We start from the raw sequence: 22,144 nt of genomic DNA, 5'->3' as shown, positions 1-22,144 counted from the left end.
ACTCTTCAATCTGAAGATGCATGAGGGGCAGTCTGTCCATGAGCACTGTATGACAGTGATCAAGGATATTGAGGAGCTTGGGAAGCTCAGGCTAGATATGCAAAAAAAATTACAGATGGATCTGATCCTTCAATCCCTTACCACTTCATATAGTCAATTCATTATAAATTTTTATATGAACAAACTTGACTGCACTATTTTCGAACTCATCAACATGTTGGTCACCACGGAGGGTATCTTGAAGAGTTCAAGGGGTACTGTTCTCACTGTGGAGCAGACTTCTTCTTTCATAAAAAATCTATTAAAAGGAAGAAGGCTAAATCTGTGAAAAAACAGAAGAAAGAGAGCAAGCTGAAGAAGGATGGTCCAAAGGTGGCTAAGGCAAAGAAAAAGTGTTTACACTGTCATGCTAAAGGCCACTAGAGAAGGAACTATCCTAAATACCTGGAGAGCCTAAAGACTAAAAAGAGTGATAAGCCTTCTGAAAGTATGCTCGTAATTGAATCTAACCTTACGATTTCTTCTACTTCTAGTTGGGTATTAGAGTTTGGCTTAAGTGCTCATATATGTACCTCAATGCAGGGTCAGATAGAAAGTAAGAGGTTGAGGAAAGGTGACATGATCTTTCGGATCGGCAATGGAGCAACAATTACTATAGAGATCGTTGGTACTTACCCTCTTTGATTACCATCTGGTGTTAAATTAGATTTGAAAGACTATTAGTATGTTCCTATAGCTAGTCGAAATTTAATTTCATGTCTGTGCTAGCACAAGAAGGTTTTGAAATTTATTTTAATAAAGACTTTTATTTCATTTATTTACAAAATAAATTGATTACATGAGGTCTTTTAATTGACAGTCTTTATCACTTGCATTTTGATGCGAATGTGAACCTAAATGAGCAAATAGTGAGTACCGTAGGTCAGAAGAGATCCAGTTAACCAGAAGTACTTGTGGCACCATAGACTAGGTCATATTAGAGAGCACAGGATAAACAAACTGAAAAAAGATGAGATCCTTGACTCTCTTAACCCAGAGTCGTATCCAGCTTGCGAATCCTGCCTTCGAAAAAAGATGGTCAAGTTATCCTTTGTAGGACATGGAGAAAATGCCACTGAGTTACTTGCCTGAGTACACACTGATATGTGTGGGTCATTTGATGTGCAGACCAGAGGTGGTTATATCTACTTCATTATCTTTACTGATAATCTGTCTAGATACGAATATATGTATCTTATGAAATACAAGTTTGAGGCCTTCAAAAAGTTTAAAGAATTCAGGCATGAAGTAGAAAAGCAGATAGGCAAACTCATTAAGGTTCTTCGATCTTATTGAGGAGGTGAATATCATAGTCAGAAATTTCTGAGATATCTTAAGGACAACGGTATAGTCTCTCAATGGATGCCTCTTGGAATACCTCAGCTCAATAGGATATCTGAAAGGAGAAATAGGATCCTATTGGATATGGTTTGGTCCATGATGAACTTCACTGGTCTACCCTTATTTCTTTGGGGACATTTCTTGTTAACTACCATTCACTTATTGAATAGGGTTCCATCAAAAATCCATTCATACCACACCGTATGAGATATGGTTTGGTAAGAAGCTGAGTCTGGGTTATCTCAAGACTTGGAGATGTCTAACCTATGTCAAGAGACAGATGGCGGATAAGTTAGAGGATAGTCTATTATAGCTCATTTTATAGGATATCCAAAAGAATCTATGGGATACTAGTTCTACTTTCTACAAAACCACAATGTGATTGTGAGTCGAAACACCGTATTCTTAGAAAAATAGTTTATCCAAAATGACGGTAGTGGAAGGTTAGTGGAGCTCGAAGAGAAAGTCTCTGAAGAACCAAGAGCTATAGATCCTCAGAAATCCATAGTCCATGAGTCCGTAGTTAATGTTCCTCTACCACCTCGTAGATCTAGCAGGATCTCCCGACCTCCTGAAAGGTACATAGATATGCTTACAGAGGAAGTTAAGAAAATATTCCTTATGGAAGATAAGGGTCATAGTGATGATCCTATCACCTTTGACGAGGTGATGTCTGACATCGATTTCGAAAAATGATTAGATGTGATAAAGTCAAAAATTGACTCAATGCATTAGAACCAAGTCTGGACCTTAGTGCATCCACCTAAGGGTATTGTACTTATTTGGTGTAAATGGATCTACAAAAGAAAGATAAGTACCGATGGTAAGGTAGAGACCTATAAAGCTAGGCTTGTGGCTAAAGGTTATAGTCAGAGCAAGGATATTGACTATCAGAAAACCATCTCATCTATAGCCATGCTGATATCCATCCATACTTTGCTTGCTGTTGCGGCTTACTATGATTATGAAATCTGGTAGATGGATGTAAAAATTGCTTTCCTAAATGGATATCTTGAGGAAGATATCTATATAGAGCAACCTATGGGTTTCACGTCTGGTGATGGTGATCACAGAGTCTGCAAGCTGCAAAGATGCATATACAGATTAAACCAAACTTCTCAGAGTTGGAACCATCATTTTGATGAGGCAATCAAATTGTTTGATTTCATCAAAAATGAAGAGAAATATTGTGTATACAAGAGGATCAGTGAGAGTGCGATCATTTTTTTTGTATTATACGTGGATGATATTCTCCTTATTGAAAATAACATTCCCATGCTGATCATTATCAAAAGATTATTGTCCAAGAAATTCTCCATGAAAGACCTAGAGGAAGCATTCTATATTCTCAGAATAAAGACCTATAGAGATAGACCTAAACGAATACTTGGCCTATCATAAAAGCTGTACATAGAGAAGGTGCTAAAAAGATTCTATAGGAACCAGATCTAGGGTTTCAGGGTTAGATCTTGAAACTTTTTCAAGATCATACAGCGGAAGACTAAAATAAATCAAAATTTATTTTCTAAAATCAAAAAATCTCTAGATCTAAGATCCTATTACATGATTATTATATAGCATTAAATCAGAAATTAAAATATATAAATATAGCATGAACTACATGTTGATCATATCAACATGTTTCTATACTACTCTAATGTATGTATTAAACAATAGATCAGATCTATTACCTTGTAAGTTAGACATTCTAACCTTGTTGATCTGGGCTTGAGGATGATGTTGCAAGCCACACATGCGTCCGGTCTCTAAGAGTCATCCACACGAGCCCACGAATCTCGATCAGAAGTCCTGCTTCAGGAAATCAGCACAGTATGCTAGTACTGCGCTGATCCTTCTTTGATGGTTGATTAGGTGCCTCCTTCTTCTTGATTTGGACTCTTCCAAAGATGGAAAGTAGAAGGAGGAGTTTCAGATCTGAGATGCTCTCAGAAAACTCAAGATGGAGGGAGGAAAGATATGAAAATAAAAACCTTAGAAGAAGACCCTCTTCTTCTTCACGTTTTTCTCTCTAGACACCCAAACTTGCATCTTTTATATCTCCATGACCCAAAGGTTTTTCTCTCTGATTTTTGGATGGCACAAAGTCTCTCAAATCTCTGACTTCCCCTAAAATTTCATGAAGAAACTCGTCTTATATAGAGAGATATGATAGAGTCCTTGTCTAGGTCAAACACCTAGTCAAGACTTATCCAAACATGGCAAGTTAAGGGACGCCCAACTCTTGAGCACCTCCTTCACATTTTCATGCATGGATCACTAGAAAAGGGTGCACAATGTATACCTTAAAAGCTACAAAAATTCCAAAAAAAATTTGGATAAATTCAGTGCAAAATTGAAAGAGTTTTGGATTTCTAAAACTCTATCTCATAGAATTCGAAATCCAAACTTATTCCTTTTAGATTTGATCCAAACCACCTTCCATGTAAGAAAGAAGAGAGGAGACCTTTTGTGAATGTGGGAGAGATCTGGGGGAGAATTTTTATCACACAAAATAAGTGGGGATTGGCGTTGAATAAGAGAGAGGACGTGGAGAAGGCTTATGTGGCGCAAGGTGGAATCCTAGTCTTACTAGGATTCTGTCTTATGACTTGTTTTAATTTGATTTTCCAAACCAAATCAAATCAAAATTAGATCAACCCAATTAAAATAGGTCTTAACCCAATTAAGAACCTAATTTAATCAGATTAAATTAGATTTAAATCTGATTTAATTTTCTAATCAAATTAGAAATTAGATTGACCCAAGTCCTAGTTGAACTAGGACTAGTTTTTCCTTGCACTTGGCTTATCCAATAAATCAATTGGACTTGATCCAATCAAGCCCAAACTAAATCTAATTAAATCATATTTAATTAGACTTAATCTCAGCCCATTGGCTTAATCAAATTAAGCCAATTACCAATCGAATTGCTAATCAATCCTCCTGCAATACTTGCACTAGATTAAATGTCAATCGTATTGATCATTTAACCCTAGAACGATTCTTAATCGTTGATCAACCATCTGATCGGATCATGAACTCTAATGTGTATGACCTCATAGGTCCGAACCTAAGCCAGTAGCATAGGAATAAATTCCTATACCAATCGAAGTGACCATCTAGCAATGGTACCCGACGACCGGATAGGTCGAATGTGTAGAACAACATCCTTAGAACCCATGCGGATATAGTTTTCATATAATTCATCCCCTTGACCAAAATGATCATAGGACACCCCAGAGTTCAACTGTCAACTCTGATCAGGTTGTCCACATTGTATTTCAAAATATCAAATCCATCTGATGGATTACCCTGGCCAAGGTTTTGCTAAATTGAAATACAGCGACTCATTCTTCTCCAACTCTTGGAGTGGTCAATCCCATCTCGATCATACTCTGACTTTGCAAGTACTTGACTGTGCCCAGAAGCCTTCCGTCCCTGAATTAGAAATTCAGTTAGTCCAGTACCAAAGCACAGTGAGTTGCTTGCAAGTCACTGAGGTGATCTCAAGTCTAAGGGACACTTATACCTATATCCCATCAGAGACATTCTCGACAGCAGAATGCTCTGGAGTTGGTCACGTTCAATGACGATGTACCCTTACATCTCATCTGTATGCCATACCAGTGTCTCCAAATATATTTTATTTATTAACAAATCAATTACAATACTTGGTTGCTCAACCGTCAACAGCTTGACGATTGACTTTTTGGGACACATTTCCCAACAGATTCTGCATGAAAAACTCCAAGAGAAGTCTCTTACCTCTTAGACATGGTATTAGTCTCTCCAAGATGATGTATCCGACCACATCTGAGAAGATACAGCGCATGAGTAGAATTTCTTATGCCTCGATGATAGGGAGCCTCATGTACGCCATACTATCTACTTGACCTGATATTGCCCTTGCTATGAGTGTCACGAGCAAGTATCAGTCGAATCCAGACGAAGAGCATTGGATAGCTATGAAGAACATCCTTAAGTACTTAAGAAGGACTAAAGATTTGTTCTTGATCTTTGGAGGTAATTCTGAGTTATGAGTCGAGGGGTACACTAACTCAGACTTCATGTCTGATCTTGATGATAGAAAATCTACATCAGGATATGTATTCGTTTGCAATGGTGGCGTGGTCAGCTGGAAGAGTTTCAAGCAACCCATCATAATAGATTCGACCATGGAGGCTGAGTATGTCGCTGCTTCAGATGCTGCAAAAGAAGGCTTCTGGTTCAACAAGTTCATCACGAAACTTGAGGTTATGATATCGGATGCCATACCACTCTACTACGACAATAATAGAGCCATAGCACTTGCTAAGGAGTCAAGATCTCATCAAAAATCTAAGCATATCGAACGACGGTTTCATATTATATGCGACTACCTCAAAAAGAAATATATTGAGGTGTGAAGAGTAAACTCCGCAGATAATATGATAGATCTGCTGACTAAAGCAGTTAAGCCAACCAAAAATAAAAGTCTACCTTGAAAAGATGGGACATAGATTTGTGGCCAATTGGCTTTAGTCCAAGTGGGAGATTATTAAATGTATGTTCTAGAAGTCAATATAGCTGACACATTGTAATAAATCTATGGTACAATTTTATACTTAATATATTGATATGATCAATAAAAGGGCAAGTTCTTTTTTATTCAAGTGTGATGTGTCCTTGAATCATCTATGAAATTAATTTCGATACATATTCTTAAAGTGTTGAGAATTAAAGATATGTATTTAATTCCTAAATACTTTCGATCATCGGATCATCATGAGGACGGTGATAGATCCGGATAGACTGGTGCATAAATCACTTCCTTTAGGATAGATGGGTCTCAGGTCTACTGTGTAGAGACACAGGATGACAAGTGTATGTGGTTGTTAGAGAGCAACTAGTATTGAGCGTGACCATACGAAAGATCACTTGAATTTCTATTCGATCGTCAGTGATTGTCTCAATGCTGTAGTTGTGTGACTGATCTTTTGATTTGAGATGATACTGCTACTCACAGTGAGGCTACTGGAGTTTGAATGACATATAAACATGGGTCTCAATGAGCCCTTATAGTGGATGTTGGCGACAGTTGGCCTACTGTAGGAGTGAGGTGTGCATCAAAATTGAATCTATCGATCTTGATAGAGAGGAATAGTTCTATAGAATTTGAGAGGCTAAATTCAAGAGTTTGTGGCCACAACAGTGTGATTGATGGAAAGAAGTTTTCATAGAAGTCACAACTGAACTTGAGCTAATCGAATCTATCATATGACTGATGATGAGGTTTAACGATTTATCCATGACCTGCCATCAAGTCAGGACTCACAATAGAGGGACTGAATCGCATGTTAACTACACCTAGAGATTCATTTTAGTTTTACTAGGTTGTCACTACGTACTGCTAGGTGTCACTGGTAGATTGTGAGAGCTCATTAAGATTGTTCTGGATCGACAATTCTTACTGAGTTAGAGTAAAATTATTTCGATCCATTGAAAAGAGTTTCAATAATACGATGATAGAGATCATTGTATATCTCACTACCAGATAGAATTGAATCTATGAAGTCACACAACAAAGAGATTAGGTCTGAAATTAGTAATTGAGCTTATAAAGTGTCAATTGGACTTAGAGAAACCCATTGGGTTCATGGTAACCTTGCTAGCATATAGTTGGACTCAATTGCTCTTTCCATTGGGATTACTTATTTGATAAGATAATTTTAACTTAATTACCTGCTAATAACCTACATGAATAAGATTCATGAGACTCTAATTATTGGGTGTCTAAGGTTATGGATCACATAAATTAAGGAGGTAAGTTTCTAATTAATTTCTTTGATAGTTATTCTTGGGCGCCATCTTGATTTGATCAAGTTGGGCATGTCCATTGATTAGAGAACTTTTAATTCTTCTATGGGGCATCTCTTGGGTGTGTTTTGGGGTATCTAATTATGGGTGCAAGGACTCCAATTGTTGGTGCCTAAAGGGTCTCCTAAAGTAAGTTGGATAACTTAAGTTAATAGGAAATCTAATGCAAGTAGGACTTGTATTATAAGATTGAATAGGATTCAATCCTTGTGCCTATTCAAAGGGACCACTCTTAAGGTCCTTAGAGCATCCAAACTAGCAACTCCACATGCCAAAAGAGAATTCCCACACCCTTTCTTCCTTTTCCTTTCTCTTCCCTTAGGCATCCCACACCCCCTTTCTCTTGGGATGCATGTCCCAAGGAGTCCCATGCCCAAAGATTGTTGGGTGCCTTTTTCTTGCTGCTTTCTAGCATCTGGTAGCAGCACATAGCAAAGAGAGAAACTCTAGAGAAGAGGAGAAGAAGAAGATCAAGAAAAAAGATCAAGCATTGATCACGATCCAGACTTCGTTCAGATTCAACAGGCTAAATTTTGGAGAATAAAATTCAGATTAAAGAGGGCTGTTCTAGGCTAATCCCAAGTGGATACTTATAGAGACTAGATACTTGTACATCTAAGAGAAAATTTTTTTTCTTCCAGATCCAGATTTGAAAAAAAAAATTGTAAAACAGGTATGTGATTTGATCACAATCTAAATTTCAGCATATATCAATTTCAGCATATAAGATAGATCCATGTGATTTTATATTTTCATATATATTCATAATTTAGATTAAAAATATTTTAATCTTGTTCTCCACTGTGGTGTTTAAAAAATAAAATTTTGAAATACATATACATACATCAAATCTCAAATTTCAACATCAACTAGTATCCATACACCATTGATTTCCATAGACTCCATCTCGGACGTCATGGCCTCAAGCTATTTTTGAAAGTCGGACCTTTGCATGGCCTCCATATAGGTGATCGGATCCTCATCATTTTCATCAAGTTTGATGGGGTCATCATTTCGAACAAAAAAATCATAGTATCTGTCTGGCTGACGTGGTACTCTATTGGATCTCCTTACCTCTACAGGCTCCAGATTTGATTCATCAATCAAATTCAATTCTGTATGTGTCGGTCCTTCCACCTCATGAACTTCATCAAGTTCAATTTTACAGACATTAGCTCCTTCACCAAGAAATATCTTTTCCAAAAAGACTGTCTGGCTGCTGACAAACACCTTTTGCTCTGCAGCAAGGTAGAAGTAGTACCCTTTAGTTTTCTTTGGGTACCCTACGAACAAGCATCAGTCGGACTTCAGTCCAAGCTTATCTATCTTTAAATGCTTGACATAAGCTGGACACCCCCAGACCCTAAGGTGTGAGAGTACTGACTTATGTCCAGTCCATATCTCATATGAAGTTTTATCGACAGACTTGCTGGGCACCTTATTCAAAATGTAGCAGGTAGTTTCTAGAGCATATTTTTGAAAAGAGATTGGCAGACTTGCAAAGCCCATCATGGATCGGACCATGTCTAACAAGATTCGATTCCTCCTCTCCGACAACCCGTTATATTGTGGTGTTCTAGGAGGAGTCCACTGTGAGAGATCCCATTCTCTTTCAGATATGTCAAGAACTCACTGGTGAGGTATTTACCTCCTCGGTTTAACTGAAGGATCTTAATGTTGGGAATAGTGTCCCAAAGTCAATCATCAGCCTGTTGATGGTTGTGCTCATTTTTATATTTGTACATGAATAATGAATTAATAAAAATTATTTTAATATTTTTTTATCATAAAATGTTTCATCTTCTAATGAACTCCTATGTTATGGTGAAGTCTTTAGGACTATTTAGACTCGACAAAGGAGGATTTATCATTTAGTCCTTAAATCTGTTCGAGATTAAATGATACGTTGTTACCAAGGATGACAACGTTTATCAAGCATTGGTCGTTGTGTGCCATATAGGTTGGTTGTCCTCTTAACTAATGAGTGTGGAGACACTGGTATGGCATACAGGTGAGATGTAAGGGTACATCTGCACTGAACGTAACTGAGTCCGGAGCTATTTCTGCTGTCAAGATTTGCTCCGATGAAATATGGGTATAAATATCCCTCCGACCTGAGACCGCCACGGTGACTTGCAAGCAACTCACTGCACTTAGGCACTGGACTACCTGAATTTCTAATTTAGTGACGGAAGGCTGCTGGGTGTACTCAAGTACTTGACTTGTCGGTGCGTGTGTCAAGATGGGATTGACCACTCCAGTTTAGAAGCTGTGTACAGTCGTGTTTCAATTTAGTAAAACCTTGGTCAGGGTAGTCCTTGTGAGGAGTCACAGGACTGTTTGAGTTGAGCACGATTCGGATAATCTGATCAGGGTTGACAGTTTAACCCTGAGTCGTCCTAAACACAGGGGTCAAAAGGATGAATTATACAGTAACCATATTCATGTAGGTTCTGAGTGTTGCGATTGTGACTCTTCGATCTATCCGGACATCGGGTACCATTGCTAGATGGTCACTTAGATTAGTACAAGAATTGGTTCCTATGCTACCAGCTTAGGTTCGAACCTGCGGGGTCACACACATTAGAGGTTCCTATCTGATCTGATGGCTGGTGTAGAATCCTACATGTTTGAGACTCACTGATCGAGAATCAGGATTCTCTGATCACGAGTTTCACACATTATGGGTACCAGGGTCAAGAGTCCCATTGGTTGGGACTTTTCGATCAGGGTTACATATCGATGAATTCTGATGCCCGATTGCCCATCGAATTTGGAGTCAATATTTATGAGAAATTTAATTAGTGATTTGATCGCTAATTAACTCAATTTGATTGAGTAATTATTTTTTGATCAAGTCCAATTGAATTGGATTCAGTTGGGTTTGACCCGATTAGGTTAAGAGTTGACCTAATCGTCAAGATGGTTTGGTCCCTGATTTGATCAGGGGTTGGGCTTAGTCAATTCCTGATTTGATTAGGATTTTATTGAGCCTAATTAAGCCTAATTAAGTTAGATTTAAATTAGTCTAATTGGACCTAACTTATTTGGTTCAATTAGGTTGGTTTAAATAATGAAACCACCTTGACCCAATCTCCATGCGCCACCTCACTTCCATTGCACTCATTTGAATTCATGAGAAAGAACTTCTCATGAATTATTTTCTCATGCCAAGCCCTCTCCATGCCCCACTTTAATGTGCCAAATGAATGGATAAGGATGATTGGTTGGCCATTCAAATTCAAAATAAAGTTTGAATTTGAATGGGCAATCAATTATTGCGCCTTATCCCTTTTTTTACGCCCCATTTATTACATGAGAAAAGGTTTCTCATGAAATCACTCCATGCATAATTTAAGCCATGCCTCATGCCTTTAGTGGATAAGGGATGAGTTGGTGTCCATTTGAATTCAAAATTTGATTTGAATTCAAATGTGCAATTACTCATCTTTATCCTTTCTTTTGGATAAGACTTTTGACGTTGTTATAAAAGGAGGAGAAGAGTGGGGCGTGTAAGAAGAATATTTTTGAAGAAAAATTCTAAGGCATGAGAAGTCTTGTGCGTGAGAAGGAAGTCCATATCCTTCCAAGAGAAAAAGAAAGAAAAGAAAGAAAAGTGGGTGCAAGGTTTCCAGTGAGTTCCCTAGAGTTTTAGCCTGGGGTTCGGGAAGTGAAAAAGTGAGCTACGAGTGTCGTGAGCCCACAAAATCTCAGGAAGATCTTCAACATCCTCTCAAGCACATCTGTTGATGATCCAGAGCATCCAAAGAATCGACAAACATCGATCAAAGGAGTTCGATCAGCATCGGCCGTCAAAAGGGCTCTACAATGAGCTAGCACTCGTGAGGAGTCGATCAGACTGGAAGCTTCATGTGGACGATCTGCAGAGATCATATACACTGTGTGGCTGTATCACAATGATCAGACTCTCCCGACGGTGATCAGATTGCGGCGATCTACTACCCACACAAAGGTATTGTGTTCTGAACACATTACAGTAAAGTATTTACTGTTTGCATTTGAATTTCAAATTTAAATGAATGCATACTATATATCAGATTTAGATCCTAGTGTAGGATAAATTCATGTTAATTAATTAGATTAATTAATAATTTTTATTATAAAATAATGATTTTAAAAAAGTTTTAAAATTATCATTTTACCCCTGCACTAAATTTTCTCACAAATGGTATCAGAGCGGGTTCTTAGATATGATATATATATTTACATGCATAGATTAAATTGTAATCTAAAAGTTTGAATTTGAAATTTGAAATTCAAAATTTGAAATTTAAATTTTGAAAGTTGTTCGAAATTCAAAATTTAAAAATTTAAAATTTAAAATTTAAATTTTGAAAGTTATTTGAAATTCAAAATTCAAAAATTTAAAATTTAAAATTTAAATTTTAAAATTTGAAATTCAAAATTCAAAAATTTAAAATTTGAAATTTGAAATTTGGTTAAAATTTCAAATTTGAAATTCAAAATTTAAAATTTGAAATTTGAAATTCAAAATTTGAAATTCAAAAATTTAAAATTTGAAATTTGTTTGAAATTTGAAATTCAAAATTTAAAATTTAAATTTTGAAATTTGAAATTTAAATTTTGAAATTGGTATATTTAGATATACTTGATCCAAGTAGCAAGTAATCGAATTGGGTTGGTTGCCATGGCCGTTCGATCATAGGAGAAAAGTAGGGTTTAAAGGCCCTCTCCTCCCATTCGATGGGGTCTCCTATGGCGGTAGGGGTGCCGCTGCAATTATATCCCATGCAGATGAAGCAGCGAAAGGAATTAATTGTAAAGATTCAATTGTAAAATTTATCATGAATGTGTTAGATTAGATCTAAAGGAATATTCATGATTTATTTTGATTGAGTTATTTTCTATTATGTAATTAGCAATAGGATTGCTATTTATGAAATGTGCTGATCTATTTGTGAAATGAGTCAACATATTTGGTGAACAAAAAATAAAACTTTTCAAATTTGAAAATTATTTTCGAAATGCCAAATCCTGACCCATCAATCCAAATACTTAATTAAAAGAATTAAGTGTTGTCTAGTAGGTCTAGAATTGTGAATTAAGACCTAAGACAATTGCATAAACTTATGGATCAATGGGTTAGATGGATTAGGTCCATAATTGGGTTAGACCTAAGGTTAGCTTAAAGAAATGGACTAAATTAGAGTAATTGGTCAAATCTAATCAAAAGTTGAATTAGATTAGGTCAAGGATACTCTAGACTCAACTCCAATAGTTGTAGTTGAATGGATCCATGTCTTTAACTAGACCAAGATGGACTTAATTCATGGCTACGCGATGGAACCCTATTTAATAAGTTGATCAAATTAAAACAAATGAACCGGTTGGTGTCTAAGGTAAGTTTGGCATTTTGACCAGTGGTTTTTAAGTGGGAGCTACTCGCAGTGATTCGATCTCTGACGAGTTAATGGCTTATCCCCACCACTAATCTCACTTACCTGACCAACCTGGTGAATTAGGTTTTGATTAGATCACTTGGTGATTAGGGCTCACCCATGTCATTAGGTAAATCAGTTTGACTGATTTAGGTGCTCCTAATGCCAGCTTTAATTAAATCCTTTTTTTAATCTAACTTGGTGAAGTCAGTGGGAGAATTAAAATTGGCTGGATATTTTCTTCTCATCTATCCTTTAATAAAATCTTCAAAAATTATTAGGTCCCTAAAAATGATTAAGTTATATTGATAACTAAGTCATAGCCTCCCATTAAGTGAGTGATAATGAGTCCATTAGTTTAATAATCATTGGAGGCCCAAAGGCCTGGTGTTTATTGACTAATGGAATTATCATTCATAATATGATAATTTGGTTTGAGTCTTTCTGATGGTGGTCAGGTTGGCCGCCAAAGTCGGGCCTGATCATTTATTGGTCTGATTCACCAAATCAAATCATGTTAATGGTTGGACCTAACCAGATCTTTTTAGTGGAGGCCAAAGCCTACTGATTAAGTTCTGGGGAAAAATCAATTACTAGAAGTTGTTTAGAGAAACAACTGGTTATGAACCTACCCATAGATGCATATGGATTGACCAACCAAAGTTGGGCTCGTGTGTCGTCTGTGTGGATCTAGTACCCACTAAGGAATTAAAGTAATTCCTCGAATTGGAGGTTGAGGCTACCAGTTCGTAAAAATACTGGGAGAAACTTTAGACTAAAATCCAAGTCTTTAGTATTTATAATTTATGTACTAATAGAGGTCTGGTTGTCCTTTATGCAGCTATGGCCACTACCCTGTCCCTCCGATCATTATTAGATAATGACAAGCTCAAGGGACTTAATTTCGATAGCTGGTATCGAAAATTAAAAATCATCCTTGAGCATGAGTAGATCCTTTATGTAGTAACGGATCCGGCACCTGAGGAGCCAGCCTCGAATGTTAGAGGGACGGTCCGAGATACTTATCAGAAGTGGCTCAACGACCGCATCACCATTCAGTGCATTATGCTGGCGGCAATGAATGATGAGTTCAGCCGCAGGTTTGAGAATGCTCAGCCACAGGAGATGCTTCAAATGTTGAACAACTCCTTTGGCATGCCTGACGACATGGAAAGGCACAAAACTAGTTGTGCCATTTTCAATGCTCGAATGAGGGATGGAGCCTCAGTCACTAATCATGTACTATACATGATCGAAATGATTGAGCGCCTAAGTAAACTGGGCTTTCCCTTGCATGAGCAGCTCGGTAAGGATGCGATCCTTAATTCATTGCCCAAGTCCTTCCTCTCCTTCCTTCCTCATTTTCGGATGATAAAGCCTACAGTGAACTACCACGGCTTGTTGGGATTGCTGCAGAACTTTGAGAAGGATCACCAGCTCCATAAGGAGTCGGTGAATGTTGTGGGAGGATCTTCTTCTGATCGTCGACCCTTTAAGAAAGGGAAGAAGAATAAAAAGAAGAAGAATAAGAAGGTGCAGCTGCATGCTGGAACATCTACACAGGGTCAGACCAAGAAGCGCAAGCCCGACTAGAGCCAGGTGGAGTGCTTCTTTTGCAAGAAGCAGGGGCACTGGAAGCGAAACTGTCCTCTATACATTGCCTCCCTGGACCCGAACAGGTCGAAGAAGAAGCAAGGTACTTATATGATAACACCTTGCAACTTTTCCATTTATGATACTACTGTCAGGGTATTGGATACCGGAAGCCCTTATCATATTTGCAATTTGATGCAGGGTCTACAGGTCAGTAGGAGATTTGATGAAGGCAAGAGATTCCTGAACGTTGGAGATGGAAGCAAAGTTTTAGTTCTAGCATTAGGAATCATGAACCTTGTAATCAATTCTCGAAACATAATTCTGAGTGAATGTCACTATTGTCCAAGCTTTTTATTAAATATTATTTCTGTAGACCTTTTGGCCATGAACGGTTATCAATTTTTAATAAAAAAAAATGTTTGCAATATCATTTTGAATGGTGTTACAATGTTTGTTGGATAACTTAATAATGGAATTTACTTTCTATCACAACCTGTTAATGTGGTTCAAACCTCCGGTAAATGCCCTAGAATAGATTATGTGTCAGAAGTCTACCTTTGGCACTGTAGGCTAGGTCATATCAATAAAAATAGGATAAACAGGTTGGCTCAAGAAGGAATTCTTGAAGTAGGTGATTATGAATCACTTCCAACCTGTGAGTCCTATCTTCTTGATAAAATGACCAAGTCACCTTTTACCGAAAAAGGTGAGCGAGCCAGTGAACTCTTAGCTCTGGTACATTCTGATGTATGTGGACCCATGAGCTCAAGTGCAAAAGGTGGATATTTCTACTTCATAACCTTCACAGATGACCTATCGAGGTATGGGTATGTCTATTTAATGAAGCATAAGTTAGAGTCGTTTAAAATGTTCAAACTATTCCGAAATGAGGTAGAAAAATAAATTGAAAAGTGTATTAAAATTCTTCGATCTGATCGAGGAGGTGAATACCTTTCCAATGATTTTCTGACATATCTTGGGGAGAATGGGATTCTCTCTCAGTGGACTCCTCGTGGAACACCACAATATAATGGTATATCTGAAAGGAGGAATCGGACCTTGTTGGACATGGTTCGATCCATGATGGGGTTTGCTGGTCTGCCGATCTTCCTCTGGGGATATGCGCTCGAATCGGCTTGTTACCTTTTAAATAGAGTTTCGAGTAAGTCTGTAACCAAAATGCCATATGAGATATGGATAGGACGTAAGCCAGTACTCTCGCACCTTAAGGTTTGGGGGTGTCCGACTTATGTTAAACGTTTAATTACGGACAAGCTAGGACCTAGGTCTGACAAGTGTAATTTTATAGGATACCCAAAAGAGACCAAAGGGTATTACTTCTACCTAGCTGATGAGCAAAAAGTGTTTGTCAGCCTTAAGGCAATCTTTTTGGAAAAGGAGTTCCTTGGTGAAGGGACTGTTGCCTCTAAGGTCGAACTTGACGAAGTTCGACAGGTGGAAAAACCAACACAACTTGCTGAACCTGAACCGAATTTGGTTAGATCAGATTCGGAGCCCATTGTTCAAGCACCCTTAAGGCGATCTGGTAGAGTACCACGTCAACCAGACAGATACTATAGTTTCTTGGTCCGGGACGGCGATCCTATCAAATTTGATGAAAATGATGAGGATCCGATCACCTACATCGATGCAATGCAGAGATCCGACTCTGAGAAATGGCTGGAGGCCATGAAATCCGAAATGGAGTCCATGAAGGTCAACGATGTGTGGACATTGGTTGACCCACCCGAAGGAGTAAAATCCATAGGGTGTAAGTGGGTCTTCAAGAGGAAGAGAGGTGCAGACGGAAAGGTGAAAACTTATAAAGCCCGTCTGGTTGCTAAGGGATATCGTCAACATTATGGTATAGACTATGACGAGATGTTTTCTCCTATGGGAATGCTCAAATCCATTCGGATTATGCTTGCGATAGCTACCCATCTGGACTATGAAATCTGGCAGATGGATGTGAAGACAATTTTCCTAAATGGAGAGCTGGATGAAGAGGTCTATATGATACAACCTGAAGGATTCACATCCATAGATGAGTCTAAGGTGTGCAGGCTACAGAGGTCCATTTATGGACTTAAACAGGCATCACGGAGTTGGAACATACATTTTGATAAGACGATCAAGATGTATGGCTTCGTTAAGAATGGAGAAGAGCCATGCATTTATAAGTGGGCTAATGGTCCAGTAGTAGTATTTCTTGTATTGTATGTGGATGACATTCTCTTAATCGGGAATGATGTCCCTGCATTACAAAGAATAAAGATTTGGCTGTCATCACAGTTCTCCATGAAGGATCTGGGAGAAGCTTCCTACATCCTAGGGATGAGGATCTATAAGGATAGATCTAAAAGGTTGCTTGGTTTATCACAGTCTACGTACATTGATACTATGCTGAAGAGGTTCAGCATGGAGAATTCCAAGAAAGGCTATCTTTCGATAGGCCATGGAATTTCTCTCTCGAAGAGGGATTGTCCGACAACACCTCAAGAGAGAGAGCGTATGGGTAGGATTCCATATGCTTCGACAGTGGGATCTATCATGTACGCCATGACATGTACATGATCAGATGTGGCATACTCACTAGGGGTAGTGAGTAGATACCAATCTAATCCAGGGGAGAATCACTGGAAGGTTGTTAAAACCATCCTAAAGTATTTAAGAAATACTAAGGACCAGTGGCTTGTTTATGGTGAATCGGACTTGAGACTTATAGGGTTTACAGACTCTAATTTTCAGTCTGATCATGATGACAGTAAAAGTGTGTCGGGATTTATTTTTACCCTTAATGGTGGGGCTCTCTGCTGGAAGAGTTTCAAGCAGCACACAGTGGCTGATTCAGTTTGCGAGGCGGAGTATGTCGCTGCATCAGATGCTGCCAAAGAAGCGATGTGGCTGAGAAAATTCATCACCGAGCTCGGAGTAGCACCCTCCCTTGTTGGTCCATTTCTGCTCTACTGTGACAGCTCTGGAGCCATTGCTCAGGTGAAGGAACCAAAGGCACACCAACGGACGAAGCATATTCTACGCCGCTACCATCTCATGTAGAAAATTATGGATCGAGGTGACGTCGAACTTCAGAAGATCGACGGGAAAGAGAACCTGGCTGACCCATTCACTAAAGTCATTGCGGTGAAAGAGTTCGACAACTACAAGTCGAAGATCGGTATTAGATACTGTACCGATTGGCTTTAGGCCAAGTGGAAGATTGTTGGAAATAGTGTCCCAAAGCCAATCGTCAGTCTGTTGACGGTTGTGCTCATTTTTGTATTTGTACATGAATTATGAATTAAAAAAAATTATTTTGGTATTTTTTCATCACAAAATATTTCATCTTCTAATGAACTCCTATGTTGTGGTGAAGTCCTTAGGACTATTTAGACTCGACAAAGGAGGATTTGTCATTTAGTCCTTCAATCTGTTCACGACTAAATGATATGTTGTTACCAAGGATGACAACGTTTATCAAGCATAGGTCGTTGTGTGCCATATAGGTTGGTTGTCCTCTTAATCAATGAGTGTGGAGATACCGGTATGGCATATAGGTGAGATGTAAGGTACATCTGCACTGAACGTGACCGACTCCGGAGCTATTTCTACTGTCAAGATTTGCTTCGATGGAATATGGGTATAAATATCCCTCCGACCTGAGACCACCACGATGACTTGCAAATAACTCACTGTACTTAGGCACTGGACTACCTGAATTTCTAATTCAGTGATGGAAGGCTGCTGGGTGTAGTCAAGTACTTGAGTTGTCGGTGCGTGTGTCAAGATGGGATTGACCACTCCAGTTTAAGAGCTGTGTACAGTCATATTTTAATTTAGCAAAATTTTAGCTAGGGTAGACCTTGTGAGGAGTCACAGGACTGTTTGAGTTGAGCACGATTCGGATGATTTGATCAAGGTTGACAGTTTAACCCTTAGTCGTCCTAAACACAGAGGTTAAAAGGATGAATTATACAGTAACCATATTCATGTAGGTTCTGAGTGTTGCGATTGCGACTCTTCGACCTATCCAGACATCGGGTACCATTGCTAGATGGTCACTTCGATTAGTACAGGAATTGATTCCTGTGCTACCGGCTTAGGTTCGAACCTGCGGGGTCACACACATTAGAGGTTCCTATCTGATCTGATGGCTGGTGTAGAATCCTACATATTTGAGACTCACTGATCGAGAATCAGGATTCTCTGATCACGAGTTTCACACATTATGGGTACCAGGGTCAAGAGTCCCACTGGTTGGGACTTTTCGATCAGGGTTACATATCGATGAATTCTGATGCCCGATTGCCCATCGAATTTGGAGTCAATATTTATGAGAAATTTAATTAGTGATTTGATCGCTAATTAACTCAATTTGATTGAGTAATTATTTTTGGATCAAGTCCAATTGAATTGGATTCAGTTGGGTTTGACCCAATTAGGTTAAGAGTTGACTTAATCGTCGAGATGGTTTGATCCCTGATTTGATCAGGGATTGGGCTTAGTCAATTTTTGATTTGATTAGGATTTTATTGAGCCTAATTAATTTGGATTTAATTTAGTCTAATTTGATCTAACTTATTTGGTTCAATTAGGTTGGTTTGAATAATGAAACCACCTTGACCCAATCTCCATGCGCCACCTCACTTCTATTGCACTCATTTGAATTCATGAGAAGGAACTTCTCATGAATTATTTCCTCCTACCAAGCCCTCTCCACGCTCCACTTTAATGTGCCAAATAAATGGATAAGGATGATTGGTTGGCCATTCAAATTCAAAATAAAGTTTGAATTTGAATGGGCAATCAATTATTGCGTCTTATCCCTTTTTTTATGTCCTATTTATTACATGAGAAAAGGTTTCTCATGAAATCACTTCATGCACAATTTAAGCCACACCTCACGTCTTTAGTGGATAAGGGATGAGTTGGTGTCCATTTGAATTCAAAATTTGATTTGAATTCAAATGTGCAATTACTCATCTTTATCCTTTCTTTTGGATAAGACTTTTGACGTTATTATAAAAGGAGGAGAAGAGTGGGGTGTGCAAGAAGAAGATTTTTGGAGAAAAATTTTGGGACGTGAGAAGTCTTGTGCGTGAGAAGGAAGTCCATATCCTTTCAAGAGAAAAAGAAAGAAAAAAAAAGTGGGTGCAAGATTTCTGGTGAGTTCCCTAGAGTTTTAGCCTGGGATTCGAAAAGTGAGAAAGTGAGCTATGAGTGTCGTAAGCCCACAAAATCTCAGAGAGATCTTCAACATCCTCTCAAGCACGTCTGTTGACAATCCGGAGCATCCGAAGAATCGACAGACATCGATCGAAGGAGTTCGATCAGCATCGGCCATCAAAAGGGCTCTACAACGAGCTAGCACTCGTGAGGAGTCGATCAGACCGGGAGCTTCGTGTGGATGATTTGCACAAAGGTATTATGTTCTGAACACATTACAGTAAAGTGTTTACTGTTCGCATTTGAATTTCAAATTTAAATGAATGCATGCTATATATCATATTTAGATCCTAGTGTAGGGTAAATTCATGTTAATTAATTAGATTAATTAATAATTTTTACTGTAAAATAATGATTTTGAAAAAGTTTTAAAATTATCATTTTACCCCTTCATTGAATTTCTCCACACTTAATACTCTTCTCAGTTTATTTTTCTACTTCAGCACAGAATCGTTTGAATATTTCAAATGATTCTAACTTATGCTTCATAAGATAGACATATCCATACCTCGATAGGTCGTCTATAAACATAATGAAGTAGTAGTATTCTCCTCTGGCACTTATGTTCATAGACCTGCATACATCAGTATATATTAGACCTAGGACATCGCTGGCTCTTTCATTTTTTTCCTTAAAAGGTGACTTAGTCATCTTAGCAAGTAGGTAGGATTCACAACTAGGTAATAATTCACAATCATCTATCTCAAGGACATGTTCTTCGATCAGTCTGTCAATCCTATTCTTATTCACATGACCAAGCCAACAATGCCAAAGGTAGGATTCACTGATATTATCTAATTTAGGGCATTTACTGACTGTATACATTACACTAATAGGCTGTGATATTATGTATATGCCATGTTTTAATTATCCAAGCATAATTGTAGTATCATTTATAATGATATCACAAAAATCATCCTTTATTATAAACTTATAATCAAATTTGATCAAAAAGCCTACAGAGATAACATTCATTAAAAAGGAGAGACAATAATGACAAGCATCTAACATGATACTACTAAACTTGAAGACAAGCTGTAAAGTTTTCAAGATCAGAACTGGAACAAGACTTCCATCTCTAACGTTAAGGAACCACTCGCCCTCTCGAAACTTCCTACTTACCTGTAGTCCCTACAATGAATTGCATATATTAATAGGACTTCTGATATCCAATATCTAGGTAGTCGTATCACAAACAGAAAAATTACAAAGAGTTATCATATAAGTACCTTATGAAGTAACCGCTTGCTTCTTTCTCTTATTTTTAGGCCTGTTTGGGTCAAGGGTGGCTATATAAGTAGGATAATTCTTTTTCAATGATCCAGCTTCTTACAGAAGAAGCACTCTGCCTGGCTCTTATCAATTTTTGATGGCTTGCTCTGCTTGAGATCGGCGACACAGGTTTCTACATCTTTTTCTTCTTTCCTCTCCTAGAGGATCGATGTCCTGTAGATGAACCTCCCATTAAATTCACTGGCTCCTTCTGGAGCTGGTGATCCTTCTTAAAAGTCTGGAGTAATCTTAGTAAACCATGATAGTTCACTGCAGGTTTCATTATTCTATAATGATTGAGAAAGGGTAGGTAAGATTTTGGTAGCAAATTGATGATAGCATCCTTGCCTAACTGTTCATGTAACAAAAAATCAAGTTTGCTAAGACGTTCAATCTGCTCAATCATGTACAATATATGATCGGTGACCGAAATTTTCTCTCGCATATAGGCATTGAATACTATGCAGGAGGTTTTGTATCTCTCCGCATCCTCAGGGGTGCCAAAGGACTCATTCAACATTTGAATGATCTCCTTTGACTGTGTATCCTTGAACTTACTACTAAGTTCATCATTAATAACTATCCTCATCATCCATCGTACAGTCATGTGGTCATTGAGCCACTTCATCTAAGTGTCTCTCGCGGCACAAGGAGCATTGGCTGCAAGTTCTTCAGGTGCCTGATCCGTAAGGATGTACAAAATCCTCTCGTACTCTAAGATGATCTTCAACTTTTAATACCAGTTATCAAAGTTAGGTCCGATGAGCTTATCGCTGTCCAACAGCGTATGGAGAGACAGTGTGTTGACCATAACTGAAAGAAAAAATATTAGCCTATTAGTATATGAATTATTTTTAATCTTGAAGATATAGACTTTAGTCTAAAGTTTTTTCACTATTTTTACGAATTGATAGCCTCTATCTCCAACTCAAAAAATTACATTAATTTCTTAATGAGTATTAAAATCCACACAGACTGCATTCGGGTCCGAGTATGGCTCGATCAATTCTAGTGCATCTATGGGTAGGTTCATAATCAATTATTTCTCTAAATAACTTCTAGCAATTAGGTTTTACCCCAAGCATCCCTTCAGTAGGCATGTGGCGTCTCCACTGAAAATCTTGATTAGATCCAACTATTAACATGACACACCAAGTGCACCCAACAAATAGATATCCAGGCCTGAGTATAGCTCGACCAACCTGAGCATTGATCTGAAGGTACAACATAATGGTCATATGATGAATGACAATTTCAATACGTAATAGACACCAGGCGTGTGGCGCCTCCAATGCCTATTTGAAATATTGGACTCATTATCACATAACTTAATGGAAGGTTATAACTAAGTTATCCTATAATTTTATCATTTTATGGATCTAATAATTTAAAAAATT

This window comes from Elaeis guineensis, chromosome 15 (assembly GCF_000442705.2).
Source record: "Elaeis guineensis isolate ETL-2024a chromosome 15, EG11, whole genome shotgun sequence".
Taxonomy (NCBI): domain Eukaryota; kingdom Viridiplantae; phylum Streptophyta; class Magnoliopsida; order Arecales; family Arecaceae; genus Elaeis; species Elaeis guineensis.
The sequence above is the reverse complement of the archived record's forward strand: the minus strand, read 5'-3'. Positions refer to the sequence as shown.